General features: G+C 38.1%; 1 protein-coding gene across 4 annotated transcripts in view; it reads right to left on the bottom strand.

Annotated features, from left to right (window-relative positions):
- The window catches only part of raph1b (Ras association (RalGDS/AF-6) and pleckstrin homology domains 1b), a 64,089-nt gene that overhangs the window by 28,536 nt on the left and 19,775 nt on the right, over positions 1 to 15,778 (bottom strand). For 3 of the 4 annotated variants that reach the window (XM_062060281.1, XM_062060299.1, XM_062060309.1), the window contains exon 2: positions 14,750 to 14,833. The gene's annotated coding sequence lies outside the window, so the exon portion shown is untranslated. The remainder of the gene's footprint in view (positions 1 to 14,749; positions 14,834 to 15,778) is intronic. The other variant, XM_062060290.1, reaches the window with a different exon arrangement.

Raw genomic sequence — 15,778 nt, 5'->3', positions numbered from 1 at the left:
TTAAAAAGTAGCAATAGATATGGTAAAATTGTGAAATTTACTGTTTTTTTTAACAGCATTTTTTTCTAAATGAAAAAAACATTACTTCTTTTTACTGTAATAAACTGTGGTGCCGTTTTGGCATTTACAGTAATACACCGAAAAATCTAGAGTTGTTGATTTGTGGTCAAAACAAAACAAAACAGGCAGCTCAGGTGCCAAAATTGTACTGTAAAATTGCAGTTTGTTTTTTATTTACAGTAAAAAAAAAATAAAAATTTAAATTTTACATAAAAATTTGGGCAACTGAGCTGCCTTTTTTTTTTTTTTTTTACCATAAAAACAGCAGTACTGTTTTTCCATTTACAGTAATATACACTAAATTTTGAAGTGAAATTATTGCAACTTACAATATTTTTCTTACATTTTAGTTTAAAAAAAAAATCTACTAATAAAATGCATTAAAAAAAATTGTGTAATAATAGTATTTAGAAGCGGCCCTCTGGGGCCAGACATAACTGCGATGTGGCCCTCAGTAAAAACGACTTTGACACCTCTGGCCTAGAGTCTATATAGTAATATTAGGGATGCAACTTTCGATTATTTTACTAATGAAGTAAACTATTGACTAATTTGTTCGATTAATCGAGCAATCAAATAAAACAGGTTCTATCCACAATGCGACTTTTAGGGAAAATAGAAATAAACAAGGATTTTCTAATTACCTTTCTTCTTATAAATGCACATAACATTGAAATTGCACTTTTACGGGGGTGTCACTATGTATTACTTAAATGAAAAAAAAAGCTCAAAAGTAAAAAAAAAACAAAAAAACTGTGTAGCCAGATGAACATGAACCAGGTAATCGATAACGCATAAAGAACAAGACTAAAAAAAGACCCTGACTAAGTGTGATAAATTGAGTGGCAATGTTTTTAACAATTCAACACATACACATTGTGACACTTTGGGTGGCATGATAGCGATAGTTGTTGTGATCCCAAACCAAAATGCAGAGGACAGCAGGCACCAGCATGCATGTAAAAGGTATTTAATTTAAGAAATAGGAGGCTAGGCAAAGATGAGACAAAACTAGGCTACAAGGTAAACTTAACGGAATGCTAGCAGTAAGCAACAGTTTACGCCTGAGCAGCGGAGTGAGCGATCACAAAACAATATTCCAACACCAGTCAGCAGCCACAGCTCAACCGAACCAGACATGATTACAAACAAAGAGCAGGCGTGCTAGCAGACAGAATAAAGGTGCAGCATAACAAGGAACAGGAAGTGAAAACTACAAATTAAGTGTGCTGGACAGGAACTAAATGTGAGTGTGAATGTTGTCTGTCTATCTGTGTTGGCCCAGCGATGAGGTGGCGACTTGTCCAGGGTGTACCCCGCCTACCGCCCGAATGCAGCTGAGATAGGCTCCAGCAACCCCCGCGACCCGAACGGGACAAGCGGTAGAAAATGGATGGATGGATGGATGGATGGACAGGAACTAAACACTAAACATAGGAAACCACCAATACAAGACAAACTGTCAAGCAGGACGTGACGCATATAGAGTGGTGTTTGATATTTGGACATATAAAATTAGTTATCATTAACATACAAATTGTTGGCACAGACATGTCCTCAAATGCCTCCATGTATTTGAATAAAACTTTTGTTGTGCAAGTCAAACATATAATGTTAGCTACCTGAATTGACTTTTACCTTGTTGTAATGTCGAATCATTGATGTAGTGTGATTCTGAAATGTCAGCTCTGAGTAAACATTTCACCCCATGTTTGTTTTATTCACTTTTGAGCCCTTCTCGCTCTTCCACTTTGTCGTTTTTCTGAGCCATCTATGTCTGTTCACACTCTACTAGTCTCACCTGCTTCCCACTTACACACACAAACGCCACATCACTGGCAGCACAAACTGCATCACCAATAGGTGCACTGCGCTCGTGAGCAATACAAAATCTGTGTATTTTACTCAATAATCACTGAAGCAACAAAATACAAATCAATGCTTCTTAATCTAATACAATTGATACATTTTAGCGATTAATCATTGCAACCCTAAGCAATATATATATTGCAGCATAGAACAACAGTTAACACATATTACAATAATATAATAGTCAAGAAATAAACTGTAATAGAACCGTTTTAAAATGGGTTACAAAGGCTCCTAATTTGGCAGCTGGCGCATGCGTTATTATTAGTAATAATTTCTCAACACTTTGATCAATCTACGAGTTAATTCACTGTTATTAGCTGGTTACTTTCGGCTGCGTACTAAGCACTCAATCTGCTGTTTGGCTACTTTACATTAGTTTGGGGCAATACTACGAATTTGGGTGTGGATCCAATACTATGGTAAGTAATTATAAAGGCAGTATTGGCCACAGCATACTGATACTTAAAAGTTTCAAGATCATTAAGTGATTCCAGTTTTGATCACAACTTTAATCAGAAAAAACACAGAATGGCTGTGTAACAGTATTAATTAGATATTTAAATTGGTTCCCATTTTCCTAATATTACACACAATAGACAGTTTCGGAATCTGTGACGTTATCCGGGCACTCATCGCAGCAGCAACCATAATGCATAGGTGTAGTTTTCGCATGACAACAACAAATACGATTCGACATTAACCAGTTATATTTGTTAAGCTATCGGAGAGGATTAGACGCTTTTGGGGGAAAGCGGTATTATGATAAGTGTGGGATGATTGACAATATAGATGCCTACGCCACGGAAAAAAAGCAACAAAATCAAACTAAGGGCATCAGTCACCTACCCAGATATCGTCAACTATCATCTCTTCTCAATCTTCCTGGCATTAATGAAAATTAATTACATTAGTGGCCCCATGTACTGTTAGCTTACTATATATACACACACTATAAGAGTATAGTATATATAGTAAGCTACCAGTACTATATGGTACTATACTACTGTATATAGTATACCACTTACTATACTATACTACTAAACTATAAATATTAAAAATAAATTCCAGTCCGTATTATATTATCAAGCATTGTTTGCTGATACCCGTATCAACATCATACATTCAATAGGCCTTTGAAATAACCAAAAAATATATCTACTACCGGCATAACAAGAATAAACCATGCCATATTTTCACTCCACTTTCTGATCAAGATATAACAATAACAGAAGCTAGCTTATATGCACCATTGCCAGTTTAGTTTACATCAGCAAATGTCCTTAAGTTCCCATACCCCCGTATTCAAAACACAATATTCAACTTTATGTTTAAGTAACCTATACCTATCATGAACAAAAATGCTCGTAACACACTGAAATAAGGGAACAATCTCGCTGATACGAGACAGCCACAGTTGTCGCCTTTTTGTCAACAGTTGCTCCGTTTTCTCGCATTGGTTATTGATGATGGCTGAAAGCAAAAAGAACAATACCGTACACCGCTCACTGTCATTGGAACAACCGACAATATAGCAGCTAACCTCTGTTTGCCAGCTATTCCTAAATGTCGATATGTTACGTGCGGTTTACTTGCATTCACCCATCCAATATAGCGACCGTCTTAAAAATCGTAAGTCGTATGATTTCACACAAAAAGGGACTATAACTAAACATAAGCAAACACTACTATTGGCTATTATCCAAATCCTTTGGTTTTTGCCCTTAAAGCTCTTCCTGTCACGGTTTGGGTCGCAGCTTACTGCGGAGTTCGTTCTCCCGAAATGCAGACGGACGACTCCGGACGAAAACGTGAGGTAGGATATGATTTATTCCTCATAAATCATCCAACTTACAAAATACAGGCAAACAACAAAGGCAAGCGTGCCTAACACACGGGAAGCTAAGGCAAAAACTTAGCGCAGGAAACATAGAAGCTAACACTTAGCATAAACTAGAGACAAGGCAAAACTCACGTAACAGGTGCATGTAGCAAACAATGACGCCAGGCCGACTGACCGGCAAAGGCAGGCTTAAATAGTACCTCTGATTAGTGCTCGGGAAACAGGTGAGCGTCCCGAGTACCAATCAGAGACAGGTGGAAACAATAAGCACCCATAGTAACAAGCAAGGGTGCACAAAAACAGGAACTCAGGGAGTTCAAAACTAACAGAACCTAACAAAAACATGATCCGGACCACGGATCATGAAACTTCCGTGTGCAATGACTTTTTTCCTGAGTTTGTACACCATAACAAAAATGACCAAACAAATCTTCAATCTAACCACCTAAGTTATGACCATATACCGATACTAAACTTGATATTGACACTGTCGATTCACCCATATGTTTTCGTTTAAGACATTACCGGTAGCTTAGTGGTTAGCATTGCTTCTTGAATCCTCCTACAGTGTGTGATGTAGCATTTTTTAGCTAATCATGGCCTTGTAATCCTCCAGTGATATGGTTAATTGTAAGAAACAGTTTATGTGCCACCATTGATTTGAGGATTAGTAACTAAAAGCAGATTAGCAGCACACAATTGTTGCAGCTTTTTGTATTCAAATTTGCGAAACACAGCTAGAAAGTGTCATCAAAACACATTATCATGATATAGTGATAAAATAAAAATCTGTATCGTCGGCCAAATTTCTATAATTGATATGGTGTATTGTCTTTATCGCGCAACCTCCTGCGCACATGCTATACTTTGGGATTAAAGATTTATCGATAAACGTATAAAGTATAACTGCTGTAAAACTCCCAACGGTTAGTATTACCGCTATGCTGTGGCTATGCGCCACAATCAAGTACATGTAGGGGAAACCCTGGTTTACAGATAACTTTATGAACACAGACAAAGATGTCTACAACAGGAAGTGAACACGTGTGATGCCATATAAACCGGAAACTAAGCCAAGTGAACAATGAATTTGCCTTTAGCAATAAAACATTTTAAAAATTAATAGGGACGATAAACCTATTCAAAAACTCCAATACAAATATGGCTCTTAAAAAAACAGAACAATATCTAATGTTTTTTGACAAGACATTTATTAAATACAACTTGGTTAAAATATTTTAGTGTGTGTATAAGGATTTTTTGAGCACATTCAACAATACTGCGATAATAACGATAACGGTGATAACTTTGGTCACATTAATCGTGATATGAAATGTTCATACCATTACATTCCTACTTCTGAGGTTTATGGTTAGTGTGTTTTTAAGTTATCCCTGGCTGAATTTATATGCAGTCATGTACGACTCACATGATAACTTTAGGGACGTCCCGAACCCTAAACCTTATCTTATTAAAAATTGGATACATATGCTTTGTCGATAATGAAATTAGGACTTCTTGAGTTTCCTCACTGAAGATTCATTACAGCAACCTTCACTTGCCACTTGTTTGTTTCTGTCTTAACCTTTGTTGTCAGTAAATGAAATACATGTTTTATTGGCTTGGCTTCACAACAACAACACTTACGTGGTCATTTAACCTTTTCAAAACCGCCAGACCCCAGTACAGGTTGCATTTGTATTTCTACAATAACTTCTACACGGCTCTTTTATCATACATACATTCACGCGTATGTTACCATACAAAAGTCAGCTAAACGTTAAACCGAACCAATTCTAGACAAACAGAAGTCATTTCAAAACAGATCACGTCAATGGGCATATGTTAAAAACAAACAAGCAATCAAAGACCAGCATGTCAATAATACTTTTTTTTTATTTTTTAAAACAGCACTATTTGAAAGCTAACACTTAGCCCATACAACAGAGTAAGTACCATCATTCAGAATACACATTTTTAGCATTAAAATGTCTTGAATTGCTTTTGCAGTATGTCTTGGGTCATTATCCATCTGCAATGTGAAGAGCATTTTTATACCATTTGACTGTGTGAGCAGCATCTTGTTACTTCTGTCAGCAATCACATCAATATCCATTTGCAGCTATACTGTACATGCTGGACCATAAGTGCCTCTACCATAAATTATATCTGATGTAGTATGCTTTGGATGGTGAGCCTTGTCCCTTACTTTTCTCTTTCCATTATTCTAATACCAGTTGGCTTGTCCAAAGAATCTAATCTGACACATAAGGACTTTTTAGAATGGCAACATCTAATCTGGTTTCCTCTTCTTCCAGTGGTTTGCGCTTTGTTAGTAAAGTTAGTTTACATTCAATACAAGTCTGTTGATTTAAAAGCAATTGTTTCTACCAGAGAGTCATTGTGGCATCACACACTTCAGTTAGCCATTTTGTGTCATGTGGTGGACAGAGCCAAGCACATTCCTAACTAAAAGCATAATAAAAAGGTCAGTCATGATTTGAAAACAGACAACAGAAATAATCTTGCAGACTCTGTTCCTTTTTTCACATGACATGGAATAACTGAGGCTGTCAGCTGGCCTACTTTGGCACCAAACAGAATGTGGTTGTTTCCTACTGCATTTTCCATACTTCTTTCTTACAGCATTAAGTCTTGCATCAGCCATTTCTGCTGCTTGGCAAAGATAATAATATTTGGGTGGGACATGAAAAAGGGTCAGTTAAACATGACATCATGGGTTGTATTAAGGTACCCATTATTTATACTTTTTGTACCACTTTTCAACCACTCAGTTTATATTAGGGACATCATAGGTCTCATTCTCTAGTGTCCCTTTGCGGTAGGGGTGTCCAGATACAACTTTTTCACTCCGAATACAATACCCATATTGGAGCCTTGATTATTGGCAGATGCAGATACAGATATTGAACTGATATGATATCAGCATAAAACATACATGTTTTTATTATTTTGAAGTGTAGAAAGCTTGATCAAGTGAAATTACTTAGAACAATGGTATGTATAAAAAAAACCTAACCTATTTATTATCAATCCTCTGGAATGGAATTAAGCTGTATTTAAGTTGAAGTGGGGTGGTAATTATTGAAACTACTGGCCACAATAATTTATTAAGTTAAGGTCATGATGCAATAAATTGAATGATGCAGATAAGTTTGCTACTGGATACTTTCTAATGCGCTTCTGCCTTGGTAGACTTTATATATGTAAGTTATATGTACCTATAATTATTTGATACTTGTTTATATTGAAAAATGTATTAAAGATGACAATATTGTTCAATTAGGAAACTTATTACTAATGTGTAGCATGTGTGCTATTTTGTGCTTAGCTGTTGTGTAGCTCCTAGCTCCTGGTCGCCTATAACCTACCATGTTTACATTTAGTCAATGACCTCAGTGAAAAAAAACAACCTTATGTGGTTAGTGGAGGACATTTAGATGTTAAAGGGGAAACTGCACTTTTTTGGAAATTTGCCTATCGTTCACAATCATTATGAAAGACATGACGATGGATGGATTTTTTATATGCAATCTAAATATTAAATGTAAACGTAAATAAGTCTGCTTACAGTGGAGCCAATAGGAAGTACTCTATTCTGCCCATAAAATACGATAAATAACCATTCAAAAAGCGGCAACAATACTTAATTTACATTTCGTGATTTGAATATTAACCAAGTATTAGTGATATTGTTATTATGAGCGCTAACGCAGACAAACTATTTATAGTTACTAAAGATCCGTGTCTCTCTCTGTTTACATCATCATGTGGTCTGCTGTTTCCTCGCTTCCATGCTCCCTGTAAGTTCATTGTAAATCATAAATCATGCATTTGACCTGGACAGTAGATTGCTAAGGATATAATCCAACAATTTGGGACACTTTGACAACCATTTAGCACCTGGAACTGGCGAGGACGACACGAATGGCGCTTGCTTATCTAATATTTAGAATGCATTAAAAAAAAATACTCCATCCGTCGTTATGTCTTTTGTCTAATGTTTGTGAACGTTAAGCAAAATTCCCCAAAAAGTGTGATTCCCCTTTAACTGGCTGTCCAGCTTTGCACTCCAGGACTGCTTGTATAAGAAACAGAAAGTCTGCACCGCAGTCCAAGTGGGTACACTTGTCTATCTCAACTGCAGCCTTGATGCTGAATGATTAAAAGAAAAGTGTTGCTCTTTTTCCTTGAATGTCACACCACAAAATAATATTTTTCATGGTAGAATTTTTAAATGCTGCCAAATGCGTGATCTCGATAAAGGTTACCAATTAAAGGGGAACTGCACTTTTTTGGGGGAATTTATATCTAAGACAAAAACACATACTATTACGCATATAAAGCGCTCTAAAAACATCCAAAAAACTCCATCAAAGTTTTATATACACGCTGTAAGTATATACGTATGTAATGTAATTACAGGCAAGTTCATAATAACATTTAATGTTTAGGTATTTTGATAATTTTAAGCATACGGTGGTGCATAAATTACAGACGCATCACAATGTTGGCTTTTACCTTTAACAACGACAACACTACTACTCTCAGCAAACTTCGTGAGAGACAACAAAAACTACTTTGGGACAAATGATGACCCAGAAACTGAATATATGGGGGATGACCAACAAATTTTAGAAGCTGAAACCCTGTAGTGCTAAGTGCTGAACAGGATATACAAACTATAAACATAATAAAACAATCACTTACTGTACAATGTCTGCTCTCAATAAGATGCCGACTGATGAGATGTTCATATATTTCCGTTTAGATAAAGAATCAATCATAATCCTCACAAAGGGTTAAAAAAAAGTTTCCGCAAACAAACGTCTTTTCGTGATTCTCGCCATCTCTGGGTCTAAATTGGTTGTCAAAGTTGACAAACTACTCAGTTGATGGCATATCCTCTTACTATACAGGTGAGATGCATGATTTATAATCTAGAAATAACTTTCGCTAACTCAGAGGTGATGCAGCAGCTCACCAGCTTAGTATGTCAATATAGCAGCATAAAAACTAGTTAGCTCTGTTTATGTTAGCGCTAAAACTTGTTTATTATTTAGGTCACAAGATGTAAATGTAGTATTGTTGGTGGTTTTTTAATGTTTTTTTAGAGGTCTTTATGGGCGGAATAGTGTACTCCCATTAGTTGCATTGTTAGCCACCTCGTACTTGTCGTATATTACAAATTAGAATGCATTAAAAAATAAAAACATGTGTTCTTGTCTTATACATGGATTGGGAATGATAGGCAAAATTCTAAAAAAGTGCAGTACAATTTTTGGTGTATTTTCTGTCGACCAAATGCAATGTGAGCACTCTTAGGTCATTACCTACCCATGACAAAAAAACGCCAGGTGGATGCATCATATAACGCAGCCAGGGTGCTGTGCACACATACACACACACACCCAACACAAAAAAGTCAAAGCCACATTAATAAAAAGATAACCTCCTTGATTGATCAACAAAAGCAGAGGAGCTCTACTGTGAAAAGACACGCGCCAAATGTGTGACAGACTGCAACAGAGGGTGTGACTGATGGCAGATGAGATGGATAACAGAACGAAGGGTGGATACGCACAATAATGGACGGAGGGTGCCGCCTATTCGGGTAGGCTGAACAACAGCTCCAGTGTCATTATTCACGTGTGACCGACAGCCTGCAAGCGGTTGTGGAAGACCCACATTTTACAGATCCACAAATTCTTAAACGAGTGCACCGAAGCGCAGCATGACACAGTGAACTCCTTTGGCTTACCCAATTACTAAGGAGGAGCAAGGCAAGAGGAGGGGTGAAGTGGAGCCAGAGAGAGGGGAGGAAGGTAAAGCGGAGGTCGGCAGATGTAGATTGAGAGTGAGGGAGTGTAAAAAAAAAAAAAAGGTGGTCAGAAGGTGCAACGGCAGATTCTCAATATCTTCGTTTCCATGGTTACGGCACTCACTCAGCAGATACTTGCACAGCCAGCATGGCCAGTCATCACTGCAGAGACAACCCAACCATTTGCATGGTTGTATAAAAATAAATGGCTGATCTTGTAACAGTAAAACAAAATACGATTAAAAAACATTGATGATGAGGCAGACTCGATGTGGGAATCTTTGGGGACCTTATCCAATTCTGATTTCTGGGTTGACGATTCAATTCAGAATCGATTTTCGAATCAACACGATTCTCTAAAGTTGTGGTTGCTCATTCAAAACAACACTGCCTCTAGTGTTTGTAATGCGCCACGTGACACGTGAGCTAGGGATCTGTACGATTAGAATTTTAACCAAAATAGTATCAATTGACAGGTACCGGGAATCAGTACGCAATGGTACCAATTTTTGGTACTTCTGTGTGTTAATAAATATTGTTTTTGATAATAAAATCTCAGTTTTTTTTGCAACATTTAAAAATGAGCTGATTATGATAACTGCTGTCCAGTTATTATACCTTGTTTTATAAAGTATCACATTTTTGAGTCTCATTTGCCGGTATGACACTAAATAACAATTGCCATTGCAAGTCCAAGACATTAAATGGCAGCAGTGTATAGTTCATGGTGTGTTCAGGTAGGTTCAGTCTTGTTGCACCCTACAAAAGCGTTATTACTATAAGTATTGAACTTGCATCAAGCTAGTCCATTTTTGGAAAAGTGGAGCTTTAATTTATGTTGGAGTCTATTCTAAGTTAATTTCTTTGTTGGCATTGAAAGTTGCAACATTACCGAGAGGTAGTTATGCTCAGTCCGCTCTTAGTGCTGCTGGAGCGATCACCAAGAGCCAAAGGGCAAAGAGCGGGCTGAGTCTGCAACTGGGCGTGATTTCACCCGCAACCCTGGTACCAAAACATGGCACCGTTGGATTTTACGTGAGTCAGTGCTCGGTAGGACTGGCGGGATTCAGTCGATGCAAAGAAAGTACCAGCTTCGATACCCATCCCTAGCGAGAGCATCGTCTTTCAGCTCTTGGTCTTATCCAGGAGAAGGAATAAGAATCAAGGAATCTAATATTGTGAAAGTGGTTTACTAACAAAAAATGAAGTCTGACTGTTCTTGGGTAAAATTAAACCAATCAAACTTACTGTGGATTTGTTATAACACATCACTGTTCATTCAACATGCAGAAAGTCCATCCATCCATTCATTTTCTACCGCTTGTCCCTTTCGGGGTCGCGTGGGGTGCTGGAGCCTATCTCAGCTGGATTCGGGCGATAGGCGGGGTACACCCTGGACAAGTACGTGCAGAAAGTGAATATGCTATTTATACTAACATACTAATAATTTTCAAGTATGTCACCAATGTTCCCTCTAATTTTTCATGTGTGTGAGCAAACGCACAAACTCCCTGAGCATTCAGTGGAGCACATGTGAGCAACATCAGGCGTACACACCGTGGCCACACCAGCGTCACACCTGTCCCAAACCTGACATCATAACAATTTAAAATGTTTTATTATAATTATCAAATGACAGCAGTCATTTTTTAATGAGATTATTTTCTGATATAAGTGATTTGGCCCTCTTACAATGACAATAACAAAAAAACACGTTTTTCATGACCTATTTGCTAGTATTGTATGTCTGGCTACGGGTCCTGCCTTTAAAAGAAATGTTACCCCTTTCGGAGATTACATTTAGTTCCTGTAACTTTCTGTCTGTAAAATACTTCTTTTTATTAGCATTTATGAAATCTAGTGACAATATTTCATGAATAATATCCTTAGATTAACATTCTTAATAAATGGCAGTAAAATAAGCACACATCTGATTGTGGAGTCAGAGTGTTACAACCTGGCATTTACACATTGTGTGGCCTTGGGGTTGTCCGACTTTTTGTGTGGCCATAAACGCAGCACTGGCTAAGTGCCATGAGTGCGTGTGTTGGTGCAGGTGAGAGAGCGAGCGGCTTCTGTTGAAACGACGGATGACAACGTTGGTTTAAGCCTGGTTTGTATAGCAGAAAATTACCAGTTTTTATAGATAATTTTTTTTTACTCATGTTTTTGGTGTGGTTACAGTTTTGCTCAATAAAGTGATTGATGGAATTCCTGTCCGTAAAGTGTCTCGACAGATGATAATTGAATTGTGTTGACAAAGATTGTTTTATTCATTGGGGCCACTCTTGTTGTCACCTGTCACTCACACAGTTGCATTGCAAAATCATACAGGATAAATTGTAATGTGTTTATTTTGTTTAAAGTTCAGATGGGATTTTTGATTTCCTGCGCGGCATTAATTTGCTGTGCGCAGAGGACGCGTGAGCGGTGCGCAATTGCGCAGGCGTGCACCTTAGAGGGAACGTTGTATGTCACACTATCTAAAAACCTCTTAATCAGGCTTGAACTAGTAAACACACAGCTTGGCCCGACAAGGTTTCAAGATGTCTTGGGGTTTGTCCACACTGGAAGAGGCTATATGTCTGCCCCCTGTTTTGGAATAACACACATACTGCCTTTACAAAACATTCCTCTTTGAGCTGAATAGAACACAAAAACAGATGCAAAGCCAGAGCATGAAAGCATTTATCCCGCTGTGTGCTGGATGCTACCTGCGGGCAGTGAGAAGCGCACTTTAGTCCCCACTGCACTACTGCAATCCCCATCACCTCCTTTTCCTTGTCCTCCCTCTCCGCAGGCTTGCAGTTTATGAAAAGAACACAAAAGTAGGATAGCCGGTTTTCCTGCCACGCCACGTCACAATATGCAAGTGCTACTTCTTTTAAAAATGGTGTTTCATGTTACTCAACAGTGACAGTTGAAAGTTAGTAAACATCCTAGGGTACCGTTGAAAACACTCAGTTATAAACACACGAGTGGTACTACAACCTTGGTAGTATTGGCCTCTGTGTAACATTTGCATTTACCGATCCCTAGTTAACCTTGCAAAAACTATGGCAATATAGTTAAAGAAATGGTGATGAATATGGTGCAAAAACTGCAACCCACGGGGCTTCACGTTCATCCTGCATTTGTGGCATGGACGGAGTAAAAGCTCACTCGGAACGTCTCCTTGTGTCAAGGTCTGTCACGGTCCCCCCCCTCACATGGTTTTACTTAAAATGGGAATTATCTCCCCAGGCTTGGCTCCTCTTTCATTTGGCTTTCATTTACGAGACCCTCTGAGTGAACGCGAGTTTGTGCAAACAACAAACACATAAGTCCGTGCTGCAACAAACAACAAAGAAATACATATACGTAAAACTCCCGACAGTTAGTTTTACCATATTAAATTATTATGATTGCAAAAACCGTGATTGATGACTGCACTTTGATACATTTACAGTAGGATAAGCATTACCTTGCTAACTAGGTTAGATGTTAATATAAAAACGAGAGACAATGTATTTTCACCAATTAAGAAACGCCATACTCCAATCTAAATTCATATAAACACATTGCTGTCTAATCAACTAAGATACAGTATTCACATTGGACAATAAGGCTGTGCTGTCTTTGCACAAAGTGTTCGATATATACTCGACTGTTTCGAGTTGAGACAGACGGACGTCCGTTCAACGAGAAGTAAACTCCAGTGGCGTCACATTAACCGCAAGTGAAACAAACCGACACCTAATTTGTTTTTATTTTTTAAAAAAACATTCTAAAACAATTAGAAATTCAAATGAAAGAAGATAAACATATTTAAACACAAATAAAAATAATATGGCTCTTATGAAGCCAGAACATATTAGATTTTTCCTCTACCGAGAGAGTATATTGTGTGGCTATTTTTTTTAAGTTATTAAAAATCCATCCATCCATTTTGTACCACTTGTCCCAACTTGGTTAAAAGATTTTAGTCTATGTTTATGTAATTTTTGAGCAGATTTAACAATACCGTGATAATATTGGTAACCTTGATCAATTTGGTCACATTAACTTTATTGAGCCATTTTATTTGTTGTTTAGGTTGCATCACATTTGCTTTTTTTTCTGCATCACTGATTATTAGCCCTTTGAGACACTTGTGATTTAGGGCTATATAAATAAACATTGATTGATTGATTGATTGATTACTCACTGCAGACGTTATGAGAGCCAACAAGCATAATGAAACATCACTTACTGTGCAAGGTCTGCAGTCATTAGGATGCCGACTGCTGGGATGTTCATTTATTACCATGACTCATAATCCTCACAAAGAAAAGGGGTAGTGGGTGGGGGAAACCAGCGTTTTTTGGTGTAATTTTTGCCAGTTTTGGGTCCTAAATGGTTATCAAAGTGTACCAACTTGTCGGAATACCTACTCAGACGTCTCAAGTCCAGGTGAGATGCATGAATTATGATCTACAATAAGCTTACAGGGAGCAAGGAAGCGAGAAAGCAGCAAATCACTTGATGTAAACATAGGGACACAAGGAAGTGATTATGGCGCCATAATAACTTCCGTGCCCTCTGCTGGTTGTTCAGGGGAGTGTGTACGTCACATTTATTTGTGCATCTGGTTTGTGGTAGAAATGTCTCGACACAAAAGCGATCCACATATGCAAATTCAATACAAATACAAATTCAAGCATATTTATATTCAAATCTCAAAAATATATTTACAAATACACGTTTATTTATACAAATTCTTGATTTGTATGTCACATTTTTATATTTATAAATTTTATTTGTATATATTTTCAAATCTCAAAAATATATTTACAAATACGCTTTTATTTATACAAGTGATTTATTTATTTGTATATCATATTTGTATTTGTATATTTATTAATATCATATTGATATATATAAGTTGATGTGAGACAATTCTACTTCCATATTAATTTCAGATAATGTTTTACATTAAGAGCTCCGTCACATAACCAGTTAAAAGCTTGTGAGTTGAGGTACTACTGTACGATATAAAGTGCCCATCTTCGGTGCAGCTTTCATGGCAGTTTTTGACCACAGCATTTGTTTTACAACTCTGCTGTCTAGAATTTACTGCCTCAAGAAAGCAGCCATTAGTGTACAGTAACTCTTACCTCTGAAGTGGATTGTCCCTCTTCCTACTGAGGTTGAAGTTCAGTCAACACCACCACTCCACTCTGACAGAGCCTTTTTATCTGCTGGAAAAGAAAAGAAAGGGCAAGCACATCAGGCCATCGCTCGGGGTAAAATTTGTAGATTGATTGCAGCAAAAAGATAGACCAAACTAGCAGCTGGAGGAGAGCACACTGAAGTCACAAAAATGCAGTGAAGACACCATTTGAAATAAGTTTTCAACCGAATCACGAGCTTTCAGCTTGTTGCCTTCTTAAGAACCCTACAAAGCCTTCCACAAAACATTCATTTCTGTACATTATGGCTTTAACGAAGTTGTATGTCTGAAAACTGTAAGGGGGGTCCGGGGGGGGGAGCAGCTGACATCTATCAGGAAGCTGTTCCCGCTGGTCTCAGCTGTCCCTTCGTTTTTCTACGCACCAACTGTTATTCACGCCACAGCATGCGTCCAGTCTCCTTGCACAAGAAGAAAAACAGTGGTTGTATTTCCATAGCAAACACACGCACCAGGCAGAGGGTTCATGCGCGCGTCCGTGTGCGTGCACTAAGTCCATACACTGACAAAAGCACCTTCTTCCAACTCCCTGGTGAAAACTGTGCCCGGAGTGTAATATCACTCAGTCGGCGTGGGCCCGGCGAGCAGGTGTGGCACTGACACATGGACCGTGCAGCTGCAGGGGAACACAGTTGCTGCAGTCACAACAACAGCAGGGTCGGCGGGCAGCTGCTCACACACGGAAAACAAAGACGGGGAAACTAACAGAGTCCAAATAATGCACAATTTCAAGTATTTATAACTATCCATTGCAATACAACACATGCATACACAAGTATCTGTGTTATGGAATCTATCAGCTTTGGAAACACCCCTGGCCCCTTGTGTGGCTGCTCCAAACACTATAAATATAGACAACATACGGCTACACAGAAAAATGCCTTGCATTTAACCCTCAGCACCCCACTTAGCGCCCCACTTTAACAACACAACAAAGGGAAACACTGTGTTGTGT

This window comes from Entelurus aequoreus, linkage group LG01, assembly GCF_033978785.1.
Source record: "Entelurus aequoreus isolate RoL-2023_Sb linkage group LG01, RoL_Eaeq_v1.1, whole genome shotgun sequence".
Classification (NCBI taxonomy): Eukaryota; Metazoa; Chordata; class Actinopteri; order Syngnathiformes; family Syngnathidae; genus Entelurus; species Entelurus aequoreus.
This window is presented reverse-complemented; position numbering and strand designations above follow the sequence as displayed.